At 43.7% G+C, this 13,505-nt stretch overlaps 1 long non-coding RNA gene across 1 annotated transcript; it reads left to right on the top strand.

Moving 5' to 3' along the window:
- The first annotated feature begins 495 nt into the window (after positions 1–495).
- Positions 496–7,628, top strand: LOC309366239. The gene is made up of 3 exons (XR_014166602.1): positions 496–2,695; positions 4,535–4,666; positions 7,373–7,628. It is a non-coding gene; the product is annotated as an uncharacterized lncRNA (long non-coding RNA).
- Positions 7,629–13,505: the final 5,877 nt, after the last annotated feature.

Here is a 13,505-nt window from a genome sequence, read left to right as displayed (position 1 = left end):
AGGCCAAGACTGGCCCATAAGCCAGAGGATACCTCATATGTTTTGGTTGCAGTGTAAGGTTCTCAGATAGGTGGGACTACTGGCTGACAAAGGAACCGGGGATTGGGGCTTCCAGTGCAACCCAGTGTGATAGATAGTACCCTTCTAAAATCCATAACTAAGGGTTCATCCACACTTCCATTTACCCCATGCCTTCTAGGCACAGGTCCAAGATGTTTTGCCTTTGCCCTCCCCCAGAAAATCTGCTCTTTAACAATAAACTGGCATGGTAATCTACAGAAAACCCATTTGTTCCGATTCAGCGCTAAAACGTAGGTTTTCCTGGGGAAAAGCTGGGGTGGGGTGGGGAAGGAAGTCTGGATGAGTCCCAAGTAACTGCAGACGGCATTAAAGGGAGTCAAATAACACAGAAACTACTAAGGAACGTGATGTTAGATGGAGATATCCTATGCTTGAGTTGTTTTATTTTGCTATTATATATACGCATATATAAATTCCACAGCAGAAGTTCAGAAACTTTGAAAGTTTAGGCAGACACTTATTTATTTATTTAAAGTTCTTTAATCACTAAGATATCCCCCCCCCCCCGAGAACAGGGCTCCAGGGCTTTGCATATATTTAAGAGCTGTTTCTTGTAACAGAAGGTGCTGATTAGAGATAACCAGTGTTTCTCCTGCTGAGTTGGTCAGATGCTGTCAGCCTTTTCCATAGAGCTACCCTTCTGTCTCCTTCCTTTCATGGACAGAGTAACATTTTGTACTGACACAAAGAAATTCTTCCTTCCCTTGATCACGAAGACACACACAAAACTAGAGCCTCCTCTTTAACATTTGCTGTTTTTCTTAAACTTTCTTCTTGTCGTCTGTGAATCTCTCATGCTAGGTACACTAGTCGCAATGTGGCCAAAGTTAAGCACATTTATATTGCAAAGAGAAACTTTCCAGCGCTGTGCTAGAGTGGATGTGTTACAAAAGCTAGACATTTGTTTCTCTGTGTTGTGGGTGGTGGGAATATTCTTAAAATAGCTGGGCATTGCTCTGGGAGAGTGATTCTGTCACCTCAACCCATTTTCTACCTTAATAAACTAGTCCCATGTCTTGCTGTTAATTTGACTCTAACAAAAAACGTAATTGAAAGGGTACTGAACTTTGGCAAACTCTAGACATGCTGTCTTTGTACATGTTTGTCCCATAAAATGACGATGACAATAACAAAAACCAAACTCCCCTTTACCGAGGCTGCTCTTTATAGGGGTCCTTTCTGATATTTTACAATCATGCCATGGATTGTGTGTATACACGTGAGCATGCCAAAGTCTGTATTTTCTACTGGTGGTAACATCTTCACCAGCAACCACAGAGCATATGACTGAGATTTGGCTGATCTTCTCATGAACTTAAAACTGTCTAGAAACAGAGATAATCTTGCCAGATAAGCAGCTCCCAAACTTCAGATCATCAAATATATGTGCAACATAACCTTTTACGTGAAATTATTTGCCTTCTGCTGCGTGAGAAGCATAAAGCACAACAGCAATATAGGACTGAGATCTGGTTCAAACTAGTGTATCTTGAGGCTGAGTGTAACCTGTATTGCAGGTATAGTTTCAACAGATTGGAATCCACCCATAAAAAAGCATTTTTTTAATCCTGTCTTGTATTCACAACAATGAAGTGGAAAAATTTGTCCTAGATTATTCCACATCAGGCTGCAGGTAGAGGAATCGTGTTTGGGCACTCCTCATCTAAAACCTTTCTTCTGACATGCTATTTTATTATGCAGAGTGAGGTTCTTTCTCCCCCCCCCCCCCGGCGCATCCAGACAGGCAACTCACTCACCCCTCCCTGCAGTTTGTGATGTTAAGGTTCAGAAAAAGCCTTATCAGTTGAATTTGCCGGATGTATAAATTGGCCTTACATAATTTATACATCAATCGAAATGCAGGGATCCTGTTCAGGTATATGCAAGTACAGGATTGGCTTGGGATTTCATAATGTGTTGCTCACGTATTTCCATTGAATCATATTGTTTTTCCTTCCTTCCTTCCTTCCTTCCTTCCTTCCTTCCTTCCTTCCTTCCTTCCTTCCTTCCTTCCTTCTCTCTCTCTCTCTCTCTCTCTCTCTCTCTCTCTCTCTCTCTCTCTCTCTCTCTTCCTTTCTCATTTCCTGGCTGGATTGCGTTTGGTCTCTGTGTGTAAACACTGTGTAACTGCTGCCTTCTTCCCAGGCTTTTTAATGAGACTGTGCCGTCTGATCAGGTGCATGCACTCCACTGTCATTTGCAGCCTGACCTGCGGGTCAGAGGTGATTTGGGCAGGCTCAGGGATGCATACAAATCACATCCTCTTGTCTGTCTGTTTTGTTGACTGGTTCTCCTCAGGGTCACGGCTAGCTTAAGTAGCAGCCTGAAGGATAAAGTGTGCCCTGTCTGAGCTGTAAAACTTTGACTTTGGACCAATTGCATCTGACATACAGCAGCATGAGGTTTGGCTTAGCCTTTGGATTCAGAACAAATCACTGACCACCAATAGCTGATAGTGACATGCAGTTTATGGAATGTCTCCTTTTCTCTGGCAGCCATGTATTTTTCAGCAGCAAGGAGCATGCTTGGAAGTTTCAGCCACTGGGGTGTCATTGGGGTGTTGCAAGCATTTCTGATAAACTGCTTCGAAGAAGGGGACACAGTCACTAAAGAGGTAGGGCATGATACTGTTTTGGAGGTGGTGGGGTGACTAACAAAATCACTCCTCTTGGCAAACTGGGAATATCCACTCGCTCACCCAAAGTTTAGGATATTCCACCATTCTTCAGCAGAGTTTCTTTTTCTTTGAGAAAAATAAGGGGCTCATGTAAATAAAAACTCAGCTATAATAATACTGTAGCAAAATAACATAATGAGAGAAACTAAATACAACAACATGAGGCAAGTAACAAGAAGAGGCAGTTGGTCCCTCTTAACTGGCATCCTTAACGGAACACACTGAAGGGAGGGACTGATTCCGGAGCAAAACACACAAGCCCCGCCCACCAGATACCAAGCACTCTACTATTCAAATTAGGCCCCAGTGTTTTTCTTACAGATCCAGTCTGAGGTAAGTGCTTTATTCTCACTGATTTGAATGGCAGAAAGTTAAGCATATGCCTTAACTCTGCATTTGAGACCAGTGGGACTTAATCATGCTGGATTTTGACTGGATTGTGCTCATCTTCAGCAGGCAGAAAGTAACCATTTAGGTTTTTGTGTTGGCTTTTAAGAGTGCTGCATAGTATAAGAGGGAGGCAATCTATTGCTTCATTTTTTGCTTTTGAAAGAAAATGGACTAAAACCCCAATTTTTTTTCTGTGTGAAAGAGAATATTTTAAGTTTCAATTGCTTTTCAAAATGAGATAGCGAAAAGGAAATAGGAGCCTGACTGCTTCTATATAACTTTTAATCCAGGCTGGGTTCCTCAGTGTGAACAATTTATCAAACTGAGAAGAGCACAGATTGTTTTGCCTGATGGAATGTACTTCCATGTACTATGTTTAGGATCAGGTTAAAAGGCTATTGTCCTCAACACACATTTACTTGCATCAAATACTTGGTATACTCCAGAACTCAGGGCAAGGAAACAAGCTGGGAGATGGCTTGGATACAAGTGGAGGAAAATGCCAATCAAACACTGGTGAATGCTCATTATCAAGCCTATTCAAGGGCAGTGAAGGCAGCAAAGAAAGCATACTTTGCTGTCTCCATTGCATCATAACTGTGCCGTCCAGCAAAGCTTTTCTGGGTACCACAGGGCCTTTTAGGGCTTTTAGTCTGGCCCAAAGGAGGTGGAAGTACTGATGGTAGCTCACTGACTTGTTGCAAAGCAAATCACTTGAATCTGCCAGTCTGCCTCTTGTGGCTGATAAAAACTAGCTGTGGGGAGATAGCTGGCTGGGCTAGGGAGGTGATTAATGCCTCCTTGCTAGAGGAAGTGGTCCTTGCTTGCTTAAAGGAGGCAATGATAAGGCCAGTCCTTAAGAAATCCTCCCTGGGTTCCGTAAATCAAAGTAATTACCATCCAGTCTTTAATACCCCCTTCTTGGGAAAGTGGTCATGGGCCAGATCCAGGCTTCCCTAAATGAACCCTATTTTCTAAATCCATTTAGGCCCGGTTTGGGCATGGAAACTGCTTTGGTTTCCCTTTGTGATGAGCCCTGTCAGGAGAGAGATGGAGGGGGCGATGTGTCCCTGTTAATTCTCCTTGATCTCTCAAGGGCTTTTGATACCATCAACCATGGTATACTCCTAGAGCAGCTGTCTGAGTTAGGGTGGGTGGCACCACCTTCAAGTGGTTCTAATCCTACTTGATGGTCACTTTCAGAAGACGGTGCTTGGGGAGTTTCATTTGGCCCTGTGGAACCTTTGGTATGGGGTTCCACAGTGTTTGATTTTATCACCATGTTGTTTAACATCTACATGAAACCACTGAGTTGGGTCATCAGGAGTTTTGGAGCATGTTGTCAGCAATATGCTGGTGACACACAGTTTCAGCTCTCCTTTACAGCTGCAGTTGTGGCAGTGGATGTACTCGACTGATGTCTTACCTTAGTACTGGACTGGTGGAGAGCCAACAAGCTGAAGCTCAATCCAGATGAGGCTGAGGCACTGTTAACTGGTGGTACCCTAGACCTGATGGGTGAGCAGCAGCCTGCTCTTGACAGTTACACTCCCTCTAAAGCTTGGGGTTACTTCTAGATCCCTCACTGTCACTTGAGGCTCAAGTGGCCTCAGTGGCACAGAGTACCTTCCATCAGCTTCAGCTGGTGGTCCACCAACACCCCTATATGGACAAGGATAGCCTAACTTCTAGGTTAGATAGCGACAATACATTATACATGGAGCTGCCTTTGCAAACAGTTTGGAAACTGCAGCTGGTAACCGAGGAGGGGACCCGAAACAGTTTCTTAGAAGCATGACAGGTGCTGCGGCAGTAGTTTATATTGTGTTTGCACTTGTGTGCGTGTGTGAAATAAACACCTGCTCTCTAGTAAATGAACTGTAACAGTCAAACTACTAAGGCCACCGAGCAGGAGTTAAAAAGTTACAATGTGCAGTTAGCCTGTTTCAACCCAGTGATCTGGAAGGGAAATGCTCTGTCTCAATCCCACGAGCCTGCCAGTTTAGTAACACTCGCCTTATTTGAAACCTGCTCCAAGAGTCAATAGCTGTCCTTGTGCCTCCAAAATTACAGTTTAATAAAGCTTAGAAAGGTAGGTGGCATCCGTCTCCCTAATATGCACTAGTTCTTTTCTAAATGGGTGTTGAACTGAACGCAAGCTGGAATACCTGCTCTGTTCCTAATTACTGCGTATCTGTTAAGAGATATGATGGATCACTTTTTGTCAAAATGTGCCTGTCATGTCTTCATCTGAGTTATTGCAGCCCTATTTAAAGGTAGGTTTCTTCGGCAGGTTGTTATTGATAAACAAATTGACTTTGTGTAGTATTTTGACAGACTGGAAATGAAACATAAATGCTCCCATAAAAATCAAAAGAACTCAGGTGCCAATTGCCAAGACCTCCGTCACGCTGCGCACATGCTTTCATGTGCCATTTTCCCTTGGACTCGCAAACATCTCACCTGATGGATAAGAGAAGGCTGCTTTCTCGTTTCAGATGGCAGGAAATTGAATCATTTAGATCACACTAGTGAAAGCAAATATTTACTTCTAACTAATATGGTAAAAGACACAACAAATGCTTTAAAAACAACCCCAGGCAGTATATAGCTAGCCAACAAAAACCAATTAAAAGTTTTAACACACTGCAAAAACGTTCCATTTATATGTTCCCCGTGTGGCTCTCCTGTATGGATTTGGTCTGTAACCTTGGAGCAGTCATAGACTTTGGGCTTTCAAATTTCAGCAGCACCCCGTGCTATCCTAAAATTCAGCATGCACCCTGCCTCTCACACTCTGTGCAGTGAGTTGTCGTGGCACTCTCTGCAGTGTGGCTACACCGACTGCACAAGCCTAAAACCGCCTCTGCCTTGGAAGCTGGCTGTTTATCACTTTGAACCTATGAGGTCCAAGGTCTTGATGGAGACCTCTACATAGCAAAGGCACACTGTCCTTTTTTGATCTAGGGAGACCTAAATGGATCCCTCTCCATTATCCCTGCAGGCTATAGTATAATCTCACATACGGTAGCAGATCGCATTGTGGGGCTACATCGCTCACCTGACCTCCATCCAGCTGAGCCACCACAGCATACTGGGATGGAGAGGAGGAGGGATGCAGCAAGGCTGGCAAAGTGCAAAAGCATCAGCAGGAGAACAGGATTGGCTTTACCAGTGTGCTTTCACCACACCAACCATGCCACCTCTGCCTGCTGAAGTAGCTCAGCTGGATGGAGCTCGGGTGAGCAGTGCATCCCAGCCACACACCTGTTGCTGCTTAAGCCCTTCCCCTTTCCAGATTTTTTAGATGGAATGTTCTTAATCCTCCCCCCCCCTTTTTTTAATTCTCCTTTAACTTTAGTTGAATGATTCCTGCATTTCAGGGGTTTGATGATCCTTTGGGTCCTTTCCAACACTACAATTCTGTTAATGTGCAGTGGGCAGGGACAAAATACATGGGTGCCATGAAACGCAATCCCACCCCCCTTCCATGCATTCATTTGACACAAGGAAAAGGTCTGAAAATGCCTTGAAAGTCTCAATGTTAGGTGACATTTAGGTGACATAGTGTCTGTTAGGGTACATGGCAGATGGTATAAATTAAGGTTACCAGACATCCCCGTTTCCCAGGGACAGTCCCCGGATTTACAAACCAGTCCCCGTACAAAATCCATTGAAATTGAAAAGTGTCTCCGGATTTATTGAAAAAAATCTGGTAACCTTAGTATAAATTAGTCACATGTGTAGGCCCCATTTTTGCTCAAGGTACGGTCCTGGAAGATGTTTGGCTCCCTCTGTGCCTTTTATAGCTGCACCAAAAGGTCCTCAGCATTCTGAAAGTCTGGAAATTCAATGTCATTGTAAAGAGTTGCTGCTATTGATTCTGAAATGATGGGCAGGAGAATTGATTACGCAGCTCTTTTCCCAGTAAACTCCTGGAATGGGCGGTGATTGTTTAGCGCGAGGGGTAGGGTGAAAAAGCCATGATCCCTAACTATCACATAGACACTGCCAAAAAAAATTCAGCCTTGATTGACAGCTAACTGCACGACTCAGCTGAGCTTAGCCTGAAATCTTGGCTTATAATTACTGAGTTGAGCATTTTGAGAAATGGGCAAGATAAAGTGTTTCACAGAGGCCATGCGAATCTGCTTACGCTACTGCTTGCCTTGAGCATCTCTAATAAGAATTGATGCCATGTGTCATTTGTAATTTAATCAACAGCATCACATCTTGATCCTCAAATGGGCATCCCAAACATTTTCTCGCTGCCAAGCGAAAGATTAACGCGCACAGCAGATCTGCATAACTGTAGGACAAACTGAGAAATAGGAGAAGCGGAAAGTTACAGAGAACCCGACAGTAACCAACTTGCTACTTTATTCATAGCACTTCACAGCTTGCATCTCTTCAGCATCTTCCTACAAGTTAAGCCACTGAGGAGTGAGCTATTGCTGGGTGCCAGAAAAGACAATTCCCTACCTGCCTCCTTTAGCCACCATTAGATCTTACTCACGGCTTGCATTTTGCTGGTGGGTTCTAATCAACATTTAAAATACAACCCTCATAGCCACCTCTGCAACTCTGTAGCAAGACCTTCCAAAAATAAAATCCTTTTATATCTTTCTTATTCGATTGATAACAATGCTTTAAAAAATTGTGTGCCATATTTCTTCAGCTTCACAGAGCCTTGCTTTTGTTTCAATATGCACATGCCAGGAATGTTTCCTCCTTAACTGAAATGAAAGAAGCCTCATTCCAGGCACACTATGTGTGATGGATGGCCCAGAGACCAGTGAGGAAGGCTCAGTTCCCATAGATCGCATAAGATGGGGCAGAGGCTGAAGACTTTAAACAGCCTCAACCTCAAGGGTTCAGGGCCATATCACCCTGTGAGCTTCCCATCCACCCTGGACTTGAGAGCATTCACTGAAATATTTGGGCTGCTGCTTGACTGGGCTGGAAATGTGTCCCCACCCCCTCAACCTGAATTGGCCCTTGGTGGGAGTTATTTTAGCTCAGTGAAATTATGGCTAGCTTCTGTTAAGCATTTGGCAATATTTGTACGTATGGCGGCAGAAATGGCATTGGGCAGGATCAACATAATAAAGGGAGCTGCATAAGGGTCCTGAGGGGGGGGGTTGACTATTGCAAGCTTTAAGCTTAGGATGAGGCCCCTGCCTGGCTGGGATCCTCATCACAGTCACCCAGTGAGATCCTGGATACTTGGCTTGTACCATGACTGGGTTCAGTGCTGAATGACTCCCATGAAGGGGGCTTGGCTGCTTCCCAACCCCAACAGTATATGGAGGTGGGTGGAATGAGTAACTGATCCTTGCCAACCCTGCCTTGCCTACTGCAGTCAATGAATGTTTGGCTTGGATTTTACACAACAACCAATGGCCTGTTCCTATTATTTCTCTGCATTTATGAACCCATGGCATCTACCAGGGCATGCAGTCTGTATGCACACTTTTTTAGAGACACAAAACAGAAAATAATAATAAAGTCTTGGGAGGTCCACATGGACATCAGAACTCCTATAAGCCCCCAAAATACTTTTCCTTCATTGGGTGCACTTTGACATATCAAATGCAGTTATCACATCAAATGAATTTTTGAAACTTTCTTTTTATCATTCTGAAGTCTCATTCAAAGGTGTCTAGGGTTGCCATATTTTGAAGAGCAAAACAGAGGACATTATGATGGCCATTCAAAGCAAATAAATGCAGTTTGTCTCAATTTTTAACCCTGAAAAAGAGGACACGTCCTGCAAGAAGAGGACACATTGCAGCCCTAAGATGTGCACCATTTTCACTGATTGTTTGCATTTATATCCCACCTGTCGGTCATGGAGCTCAACGTTGGATACCTAAGTTTCAATTCTTTTCATTATTTAAGGTATTCCTGCTTTTCAGGTGGTCCTCTGAAAATATTGTTACAGATTACAGAAGGTTGTTACAGCAAGCATCAATGCAAAAAAGAATTGTTACAATGGAATTGAAACTGTTTTTGTTTAACTTCTTCTCCCTTTTCCTCATGGCAGAATGGTCCTTCAGAAGCTTCTGTGAGGCAACCGGGGAAAGGAGGTAGCACCACCACTGGGACCTGGGTGGTGGCAGCTGACCAGACTGGCTTCTTTCTTCTCCTCTTAGGGCAAAATGGTCCTTTAGGTTTCCAGTCACTGTCTATGTCAGGCACTAAGCAGACCCAGAGGTACTTTGTTTTAGCAAGATGGCAGCATTCAATGCTTTCACAGCATGCCAGGAACCATCATATGTAACTCATCCTGGCTCTTGAACTGGGGGAGGAAATAATGGGGCTTTTAGTTTAGAGCACAGGTAGGTAAGGGGTGTGGAAAGTGACAAATAGTGTGGAGAAAGTGAATAGAGATAGGTTTTTCTCCCTCTCAACTACAACTCAGGGACATCCAATGAAGCTGAGTGTTGGAAGGTTCAGGACAAGCAAGAAAGAAAACACTTCTTTACAAAGAGCATAGCCAAACACTGCTCCCACAAAGGTAGAGATGGCTTAAAAAGAGGAATAGAGATAGTCATGGAGAACGAGGCTACTATCCATGATGGTTATGTTCTTCCTTCACTGTTGGAGTTGTCTGATTCTGAATACTAGTAGCTGGGAATCACATGCAGGTTGAGTGTTGTTGAACTCAGGTCCTGTTTGTGGGCTTCCCGTGGGCATCTTGTTGGCCACTCAAGAACAGGATGCTGGACGAGATGTTACATTCTTATGTACAGTCATACCTCGGGTTGAATATGCTTTAGGTTGAGCGTTTTCAGGGTATGCTCTGCGGCAACCCGGAAGTAACGGAATGCCTTACTTCTGGGTTTTGCCGCTCGCACATGCGCAGACGCTCAAAATGACGTCATACCATGCGTGGAAGCGGTGAATCACGACCCACACACATGCAGATGCGCAGACGCGGGTTGCATTCGCTTCAAGATGCGAACAGAGCTCCGGAACGGATCCTGTTCACATCCAGAGGTACCACTGTTCTTAAAAAGCTCCTCCGCTGTTTTTTCTGTTAGACTTTCCACCACAGCCGCTGCTCTGAAAGGCACAACCACAACATGAGGGCTGCCACAGCCAAACTCTCTCTTGCTGGCACCAACTTCATAAATAATATTATGTGATAAGACTTCCATGTTGGAAATGATGCTGTGTTAGTCACATGAGCCAAGAGAGCAGGCCGTATGTGTAATGGTGCAATTACACACTGATGTTAAACCATTTCCATTGTGGGTCACCAAATCTAATTATAAATAAACACGAAGGAGCATTTTGAGAAAAGAGACTTTTACAACGGCAAAAGTTCTAATTTTTGCAAATAGCGAAAATGGATAAATGTTTTCAACAGAGCCCTAGCTCATTGGATAATGACAATGATAGAAAATATTTTTGCCATGAAGAAGGTGTGGGTTTTTTAGCATGAACATCGTAACTGTACAACCAATAGCTGCTCTTTTGAGTCAGTTGAAGTCATTTTTTTCCCTGAAAGCACATGGAAGAAGCCTTATGTAGAGCAAGAATAATGGTTACATTTTCTTCCTCCTTCCCAATCATGGATGCCAGTTAGCAGGGGGACTTCAGTGTAATATTATTACAACATTTTTTACAGTCTGAGTTATAATTGAAATTTGTTATGTATGAGGATAACTAAAACTCGATCATTTCACACTCTTCGGTCCAAGCCTCAGGATATTTTGGGGGTAAATAGATTGCTTGGAAACAGCTAGTGACTACAGCTAAAATTACATTTTACCAAGTGAGCGGAATGGCTTTTTAATTACAGCACTGATGTCCGCATGCTGTCACCACCGTCTAATACTGAGATGGTATTGATTTGATTTTTAACTTTGATGCACCAAGAAGGGGGAGTGAATGCAGAGTAGGATATTTTTCCACCTTGAAATCCTATTTCCAAAGTAAATAAAGAATACAAATATTAACCTTAAGGAGTTTCTCCTTGGCTACATGCCTTAGAATTTGTTTATATCGTAGTCTCTCTCTTTTTTGCAAGTGCATGCATTCATGTAATCACTATCCCTTTGTAATAAGTCTCAAATGAGATGTTTTAAGCAAATGGGTAACTGAAATAAGTAACTCCACAGCATTTGCAGATCTCAATCCTATCATTTTCATATACACACAGTGCCTGACCCAAAGCTATGTATTTGCTTCAGCCAGTGTATACAGCATGCAAGTCGGCATCCTCATTCCTTTGGATGAATGTGCACACACATCACTTTACAGATGTGCCAGCTGGTGGGTGGGATCACTCCATGCGCACATCAGAGTGTTCTCTCTCGCACACATGCAGACACACACCACTGCATCACAGCAAATTGCTTCCTCTACCAAAGGAAAGTAGGTCAAACTCCATCCCAAGCTGCCTTTGGTTCATTTGAGAAATGTGGCTATTAAGGCAGTAATGTGGATTTTGATCAACTGTAACTTCTCTGATCTAGCACCAGATAGATTGGGTAGCAGACCTTTGTGTATACTATAAAGATATAAAAACAGAGTAGGATTTCACATAAAGTATGTAAATTGTAGCGCCGTATTTCAGTATCATTGCATGCCTTCCCTTTTCTAAAGTACTGAGAGCTGGGGTGAGCTTTTTTCTGTTCCTTGTACCATTCTGCCATCACAAGCTGTGATGGAACAGAGGCTACATTTCCAGCCAAGCCTCTTAAGTGAGTCTCTTTATGAGAATTATAAATAGATGAAATGACTTTCCTCATTGGCTTTAGAATCCCCCCCCATCATCTCTTTCTACCACTTCACATCTGAAGAGCAGTTGAATTTTATCAAATGCAGGACAGCAACTACAATGTGGTCACTGAAAAGGTGTGATCCTGACTGTAGGATAGTATTGAAGGTATGCATTTGTCACTGGGTTACCAGTGTCTGATTCATCAGAAAACCTCTGTGGAAGTATGTGATCTGATGCCACTTTGTGGGAACTTGCCTTCCATGTGCAGTTCCTCAAAGGGTTTGTGACTGTACAGTTTTTGAAAACTGAGGAAAGGAACCAAAGAGCCTGGACTTGGTGGGGGGAGGGGGAAGCAGAGCTCACAAAAAGTTGGGATGTCTTGGCTATTGCCCATGGGCCAATAATTCAAAAAAACCTGGCATACATCTTGGGTAAATTTGACTTTGTGGCCAAAGGCAAAACACTAAACCTACACTGCACTTCAATTCCTTCAGACATAAAAATGGAGATCACACCTCTTTCTCTCACAGAAGTCTTGTGAAAATAAAATCAATCATTGTGAGGCTCTCAGGGATTTGGTGATGAGTCATGCAAGTGTCTAGAAGGATTAATGAATTAATTCGTTGCTACTTAGTGGGCAAGTTAAGAAATGAGCCCCCTTGAAACTCCGTTCTGACCTTCGCTAATGCATCTTGAGCTTTTTTGAAGATTGTTCCACTTTTTTGTGTGGTATTGTGCTAGGAGACTAACCCTAAGCTTCGAAACTACGTATCCATGCACAAAGCTTGGGCAAACAGGAACTATACTTTGCCAAGTACCTAGGGAGCAGACCCCATTATATAGCACTGAAATATATGCATTCACTGCTGTGCAAAGGGCACTGAGGACCCGTTTCATGACTTTGAATGGATCCCAGTTGAGCAGGAGGAGCCAGTCTAACTTTGCCTAAGACTCAGTGAAGATGACAATGAGGGTCAAACAATACTTTGCATAGCTTGCATATTGAGGTAGCGCTTGCACTAGAAATAAAACACTGGGGCAGTCACAGAAAGGGCAACTTGCATGTTGTGCTGAGCATGTAAAAAGAACATTTCTTTCAAATGATCACAGTGTTCTAGCAATGTGTGTTCTGGCTCCCCTGACCCTTAGGTCCAGTCGTGGCCGACTCTGGGGTTGCGGCGCTCTTCTCGCTTTATTGGTCGAGGGAGCCAGCATACAGCTTCTGGGTCATGTGGCCAGCATGACTAAGCCACTTCTGACGAGCCAGAGCAGCGCACGGAAATGCCGTTTACCTTCCCGCTGGAGCGGTACCTATTTATCTACTTGCACTTTGACGTGCTTTCGAACTGCTAGGTTGGCAGGAGCAGGGACCAAGCAATGGGAGCTCACCCCGTCACGGGGATTCGAACTGCCAACCTTCTGATTGGCAAGTCCTAGGCTCTGTGGTTTAACCCACAGCGCCACCTGCGTGTTCTGCCTCAGGGTGGCACTATCTCCCCAGCACCATGAGTGCACAGAGATATGAACTGTTGGTTCAGGAGTCCTATCATAGGCCCTATTCAGAATAAGAGTTTCAACATTTGAGTATCCACTTTACATACTTCCAACATACTGTGCAAGTTG

The sequence above is a fragment of the Podarcis melisellensis genome, assembly GCF_964234715.1.
Source record: "Podarcis melisellensis genome assembly, chromosome: 3".
Classification (NCBI taxonomy): Eukaryota; Metazoa; Chordata; class Lepidosauria; order Squamata; family Lacertidae; genus Podarcis; species Podarcis melisellensis.
The sequence above is the reverse complement of the archived record's forward strand: the minus strand, read 5'-3'. Positions and strand labels throughout refer to the sequence as shown.